Below are 7,530 nucleotides of genomic sequence, written 5' to 3' on the forward strand. Positions count from 1 at the left end.
AAAAAAATGGGGAGGGACCCAAGAGTTCTCCTGGGTCTTGGCACCAAATGATAAGTAAAATAAAAAATTAATGTGAGTAAAATAAAAAATAATGTGCGTACGGCGGAGTGTGAAAAACATGAGAGAGGTCCGGTACACGTGGCATGTAAAGTTTTAATGGCACGGCTCTCCTGGGGATCAGAGCGAGGCACCGTGGGGCCCGCGCGCCTGTCTGAAGCTTGAGGACGCGGGCTCTCCTTTTCAAGGTATGCATCTCGCGAGATGAGGGTTTACTCGCGGGAATGCCCAACTCTCGCGGGGGTTTCAGCCCCTCCCTTGCCCTGCAGAGGTCATGTGACACAAAGTCACATGAGTGCAGGACCCAACTTATCACTGGGTCTTAGGCAGTTTTATTTCTAATGTCTTAGGGAGCGCCGTGCCGCTCCCACAGTGGAGCCCCAGCTGCCTCCCTCCCGCTGCCCCACTCCTGGTCAATGCTTGTCGTCTTCTGGCGTCGTGGCTCTGTCTCCTGGATCTTCACCACGGCCCTTTTTGTTCACTTATTCTGTGGTTCCTCAGCTCCTTGCTACATAAAATACAATGTACAGAGAACATGGACTGTGGCTTGTGGTAGAGCAACAGAAAAAACTTCTGAAAACTAAAGAATGTTTTTGTGGTTGTTTAAAAATGTAAAATATTGCTGGGCATGGTGGTGCGGGCCTGTAATCCTCGTACTTAGGGGGCTGAGACAGAGGGTCACAGGTTTGAGGCTAGCCTCAGCAGTTGAGTGAGGTCCTCAGCAGCTTAGCCAGATTCTGTTTCAAAATAAGAACTGCTGGGGAGTATAGCTCAGAGGTCGACTGTCCCTGAGTTCAATACCTGGTACCAAGAAGGCATGGCTGTGCACACCTGTGATCCCAGTACTTGGGTGGCTGAGATAGGAGAATCGCAGGTTTGAGACCAGCCTCAGCAACTTAGTGAGGCCTTCAGCAACTTAGCCCTACTTCAAAATAAATAAAAGTAAAATAGGGCTGTGGTGTAACCCAGAGACAGAATGTCCCTGGATTCAAACCCCAGTACCACACACACACACACACACACACACACACACACTCCAAAAAAGTAAAATATTTTAATTATTCTTCCGATGAATGAAGTGGTAATGTAAATGTAATAGAGAACCTGTATAATCTTGAGAGGTTTGCAGAAGGAAACAAAACACCTCAGAACGCATGACCTGGAATTAATCATTGTTTGAATTCTGCCGTGTTTCTTCCCAATCTAAGAAATATCTTTGAGAAACCCACTTTTAATTCTACTTTGGGTTCACCCGAGACATTGAAGGAAGCGTGGGCAGTGCTCCCGGCAGGCGCACTCCATCCCACGCCGGTGGAGGAAGGGAAGTCTAGGCTCTTTTTAAAATCCAGCAGGAGATTAACAATGTGGCTTCCAGAGGGCCTTCGCCCGGTTGCCAGGCCCCTCCAGTGTCTTATGGAAGGCCTTCCCCTTTCCTATACCCACCGCTTCAGTCCTGGCAGTAGACACATCTGTGCTATTCACTAAACTCGAAAATAAGCACCTCAGCCCACCTTTGAGGTGACCAGTATTTTACAAAGGAGCTTAGTCAAGAACAAGCCAAGACCCCACACCCTCTTCATTATCGTCATTGGCCCAGGACTGTGCTCATTACTGAGAAAATAGCAGGAAGGAGAAGAGAGCAAAGGTGGGAAAGAAGGCCTTCAGGAGCCCACGGAGAAGTCCTCCCATAACCGCATCATTAAAAATGTCTGTGGACAGATGTGCTCTTTAGAAAACCCCAGGTTCGCCGGGCGTGGTGGCGCACGCTTGTCATCCCCGCGCTTGGGAGGCAGAGACAGGAGGATTGCGCAGGTTCGAAGCCAGCCGCGTGCGCTGGCTTAGGAGACCCTGTTTCCAAATAAAAATGTTAAAATAGGTCTGGGAGTGTAGCCCGGAGGTAGAAGGGCTTCCAGGAACCCCAGTACCACCAAAAAAAAAAAAAAAAAAAAAAAAGAAAAAAAGAAAAAAAGAAAACCCCAGGTTCTTACGGCTGGCTGGTGTCAGGCTGCGCCCAGAAACCAAGCACATGGCCGACTTCCCTACGGAAGCTGGAAGAGTCGGCGTCCGCGGGGGTCTGAGGCCCAGAAGGACTCGTGGGCGCAAGCCAGCCTCCGGCCTCTGCCCGTCTTGCACTTCCCAGCTGCATGGCGGCCTCCTAAGCCCCACAGCGTGTCCTCAGCAGACGCACGTCACAGGGGCCCGGATTCCATGGCACGAACGTTGGTGTTGGCACAAAGCACAGACATCTGGTTCTCCGCACTGCCAGGGCTCACGGTGGACATCCTGGATCATGAGGCCGTGCCAGTCAGTCAGGAGAGAGCTCCTCTAGTCACCCACCAGAGAACGATGGTGGTATGAACAACTCCTATTTCTAGGTTGTTGGTTTTGATTGTAAAATTTTAGCCCGGCTTAATGCAGATTTTGCATGTTCTCATGTCTTAAAAAGGCTATCAGAGCTGAACCTGGTGGCATACGCCTGTAATCCTAGTACCTGGGAGGCTGAGACAGGAGGATCGTAGGTTTGCAGCTAGCCTCAGCGACTTAGCAAGGCCCTCTGCGACTTAGTGAGACTCTGTTTCAAAAAATAAAGAATAAAATAGGCTGGGGTGTCGCTCAGAGGCAGAATGGCTCTGGGTTTGATCCTCAGTCACCAGGGAAATGGAGCTGCTCGAGGGGCCCTCGGAGGCGGAGGCAGGAGGGAGAGCTGCTGGAGGCTGCCTTCCCCCTCCCTGCTCGGTGCCTGAGCTGAGCCTTTCCACTGTGCCCCCCCCCCCCAGCGTCCCCACCCCCTCCCATCTGCAGGCTCCCTCTTCTTATCAAAAGCGGCTCCTCTCCTCCGGATCATGTAATGCCCGTTGCCATAGCACCCGGGTGCTTCACATTATTAAGACAATCTCTTTATTAGTAAGCCTGCTCCTCCCAGGAAGCCAGGCGCTTGGAGCCCGCTTGACAAGATGATGAGCCTGTGTCTGGGAGGCTCAGAGATTTGTCAGGGGGTCAGGACAGCTGGGTCCAGAGGGGCCGGCCCGCCCTGCTCCTGGCCAGCGCCTCCCCTCGCTTTTGGAGCAAGGAGGCTGCACACCGCAGCCTTCCTGCCGCTCTCTCCCCACCCAGCACACGCAGTGATTTTCCACCGCACCTTACAAAAGGCTTTCCAGCACAGCCCTCCCCCAGTCCTCGCGGTGTCCCTGTGAACTCGGGACTTTGCACTCCATTTCAGTAAAAGCTAGGCAATGGTGGAAGCTGGAATCAGAGGGCTCTGGAGCCCAAGGCCACGCAGACACACGAGCTGGGGCTCAGCGGCAACACAGCGCCCCGCAGGCAGGTCTCTGGCCACAGAAGCCGGGGAGACTGGCAACAGGCAGGCAGGGGTTCAGAGGGACGACCTGTGCCTGGCCTCTGGGTGTGCACGCTCTGACTCAAGGTCCCCTTTCGAGTCCCATGTGAGGTTTTGACGCACTGTCCCTGGCTTTGGAGTACTTTGCAGTAGAGGAAGAGGTTTAACGTGTGTGTGTGTGTGTGTGTGTGTGTGTGTGTGGTGTGTGTGTGTGTGTGTGTGTGTGTGTGTAAGTTAAGCACCTGTTACAAGAAGGCACAGCTCCAAGCTTGGGTGCTCTGCCTCCCCTACATTTTCTTGGGGCCAACACAGGGTGGATGGGACAGGGTCTGTTCGCAGCTGCAACCCCAGAGTGGGGTAAAGGTATTCATTCAGCAACTGTGGATTCCCTGCCAACTCAGTCCCAGCACTGGGGACGCAGAGCTCTATGAAACCCAAGTGGGCTTTACCCTCAAGGAGCTTTCTGCCTGCGGAGGGAGATGATGTTAATGGCTGGCTAGACAACTATTTAATCAACGACAGTTATTTGATGACTACTGGGCTGGTGATAACGTAGGCAGCAGAGTATACAGAGAAGCAGTTTCTGACTTTGGCCAGGAAGTGAGGACCGGGACCCGCAGGAAGAGCTTTATAAGGGAGAGACTTTGATCCAAAGAGGTGGGGTGACATGCCGGGCCACTGGGAAGGACCCCGAGCCCCCGCCGCCTTGTGGTCAGGCCAAAGCCTTGTGCAGGGTGAGGAGCCACAGTTAAAAGAGCAGAAGGGCCCAGGTGTAGGTTTTGGCGGCAGTAGGTCAGTGATATCAGTCTGCAAGTGTCCTTCTTATTGACAAAGCCCCAGGGTCACACGGTGAAGGAGGTCGAGTGTCATAAACAGGTTCACGTTGCTGGGGTGGGGTGGGGTCAAGAGCAGGAAGGAGCCAGGCGTGGTGGGCACGCTTGTCATCCCAGAGTTCGGGGGTGGAGACAGGAGGATCGTGCTGGTTCAGAGCCAGCCTCGCTGGCTTAAGAGACCCTGTTTCCACATAAAAAAGTTAAAAAGGTCTGGGAGTGTATCCCAGAGGTAGAAGGGCTTCCAGGAACCCCAGTACCACTAATAATAATAATAATAATAATAATAATAATAATAATAATATAAAAAAATAGAAAGACTAAAAAAACAGGGCTAGGGGTGTAGCTTGGAGATAGAATGCCCCTGGGTTCCAATAAATAAAAGAGCAGGAAGGGACAGAGGGACAGCAAGGGAGGTGTGCACAGATACCATGAAGGAGAGGCGAGGGGAGAGGACTGCGCTGGAGACTCCTGGGTGGGAGGGGCAGGAAGCTGGGCGTGATCCCTGGAGAAGAGCAAGCTGGGGTGGGCTGATGTGGCAGCCAGGGGAAGAGGCATTCTGGGAGGGGAAGACAGTTTGAGAAAAGCAGGGGCTAAGTGAGAGGGAAGTGTGTTTGTGCCTTTTCTGTAGACTGGAACGTGCTCGGTCAGGTGCAGAGCCAGGGCCTGGAGAAGAGATTGACCCAGCGTCGATGCCCCTGCGGGCAAAGGGCGCCGTTAATGGTATTTGGTCTGAGGAGCCGCATCTGAGCTGTGCATTAGCGGATTAATGTGTCAGGAGCTCTGGATGGATGGGAGGGGAGGAGGCTGGCGGCACCCCTCACCCCACGGGTGTCTTCCTGCTCTATCGCTGGCAAGACAATAACTGCAAGTTGAAGACAGTCCTCTGCCCATCTCGAATGGACAGGGTGATTCATTCTTAGCACTAATCTTTATCATAACTAATTATCCCTTACCAGGCACGAGTGGTCTTTCACCTGTGTGGATGGGCATGAACCCCGTTCCCTAAGCAGCTGGGGACAGAGTGGGTGGTCAAGGACTACCGGGGGTTAGCTGAGTTCCCTCCCTCCTTGCTTTCCCTCTGGGTGGCCTGGCACCCTGGGGGCTCTGTCACCTGCCAGCATGTCCAGAGGAAGTCCTCTCTGTCACGGCCGCCATTTGCAGACTGGGATCAGGACATCGGTGCAGGACCAAGCTGCTGCTCCTGGGAGGCTGCGGGGCAGCTGCAGCCTCACACACAGGCTGTGATTTGGCGCCACAAAGGCTCGGGTCCCTAAATATCTAGTTCCTGAATACCAGCCTGCTGACATGTCTGAAAAGCCGGCGTTCATAGTCACCCATGTTTGGCCATGTCAGAAATAGCATGGCGTCCCCAGCAGCTGGGGAAATCATGGCAGCCGGGAGGCCTCCTGTCTGCATGCCATCCCGTCCGGAACCGGGCACTGCCTCTGGATCTGCCCCCTCTTCTCTGCCAACCTGCTTTGTCCCCCGGTTTTCAGAACTGGAGACCTTCCGGCCTCGTTTTCTACCGAGCCTTGCTGAGACAAGCCCCTCCGCGCTCCCACCTCACCTCCACAGCCAACACACTGCCCAGACCTTCACCTGACCTGTCTGGGGCCTCCTGCTCGTCAGAGACGAAGGTGTGGACAGCTCGCAGGTTGCCTGTCTAAGATGAAACTAGGAAAGTGAAGACAGCCCAGAACCGGGAGTCAAAAGAACAGATTCCTAATTTCTGTTAAAATGCTTAATAACTGGTGTCAGAAGATCACATGACCGAGGTAATGCCAGCTCTCTGGGGAACAAGCATGGTCTCTGACACGAGGACGCCACGTGGCCGTCTGCAGATCCAGTCTCTCGACAGTGCTTATAGGCAGGGTGGCGCACGCCTGTAATTCTCGTATGCGGGAGGCTGAGATAGGAGTATCGCAGGTTCGAAGCCAGCCTCAGCAACTTAGTGAGGCTCTCAGGGACTTAGGGAGACCCTGTTCCCAAATAAAAAAGAAAATTGTCTGGAGGTATAGCTCAGAGACAGAATGCCCCTGGATTCATTCCCTGGCACCACAAAGAAAAATAGAGTGTTCCTCTCATCCCATGCTCCGAGGACTCTCCTGTGGAGCGTGTTAAAGATACACATGTAGGCATCTGTCAGCCCCAAAGATTCTGCTTCTGAGACGTGGAGCATGACGGATCCCTGCGCCTGCCCAGCGGGCCCGGCCTGCTGCGGGCGTCCCAGAGCTCTCCTTTCTCCTCCTCCTGCAGACTCTCTCAAGTGTCATCAGCGCCTCATGGCTGACACCATCCAAATCGGATCCAGTCCTCTAGTTTAATGCACTAAGTATGGAGCTTTCTCCAGCTCTGATGTCGCGGGACATTCTGGCTTGGAGACCGTCTCTGTTTCCCGGGAACTCTTCCTCTGCCTGCAGCTGTTTCTCCTCAGCTTTGCTACTGGTCAGAGTCACCTTGATTCCAGGGAGCACAGCTCCCCTTCGATGCCTAGCTAAACCAAACGCCTCTTGGCCTTTGGGCCTGTGCATTGTGCTGGTGCTTGCCAGTGAGAAGACTGCGGCCCCACTGAGTATTAACTCCGAGGCCTCCCCGCTGCAGAGAAAGTCAGTCCTCTGTGAGGACGATCGTCTTCTTGGATTTTGCTTCTAATCATATTTCATACTCACTTATAAATGGTCTGCAAGGGCGCACTGTAAACTCTCAGGTGTTATACACGTGAGATGTTATGATTAGAGTCCACACAATCAGCAGACCGCCGTATGATAGAAATACCACGGAAGGGGCAGGGTGAGTTCTTTCTAAGTCCTACCTTGTGGCATTAATACGCTTTGCTCCTGGGTATTCAGAGGGGACAACATGGTGGCTTTTACGGCCACATAAAGCCCATCTCTGGAGCCCTTAAGTGAAAACCAAGTCAGATATAACAGCCATTGGCCCTCGTGTAAATATAGCTGTTCAGGGGCAGGGGCCCTGGAATAGCCGCGCCCAGTGGTGAGGTTTCTGCCGTTCCTGTCTGCCCTGCCCCGCTCGGCTGCCAGCGATGCTCTCTGCTCTCTGCCTCCTGCTGTCCTGGACGGTCTATTTAGAGCCTCTCCTCCAAGAGTCAGTGGGATCTGAAAATAGACCGCGTTGCTTGTGCGCGATCGGGTTGCAGCCTCCAAATTTTCACCTGCGTATATGAACACACATGGTCCGCCGCCAGCATGGAGTCCAACCCGTGTCTGTCCCTGGAACTCCGGTGATGAGTGCCCGTCTCAGAGGCAGGCCTCTGCTTGACAGAGTCTGCCTCCCTCCCGGGGG

The sequence above is a fragment of the Muscardinus avellanarius genome (assembly GCF_963383645.1).
Source record: "Muscardinus avellanarius genome assembly, chromosome: 7".
Taxonomy (NCBI): Eukaryota; Metazoa; Chordata; class Mammalia; order Rodentia; family Gliridae; genus Muscardinus; species Muscardinus avellanarius.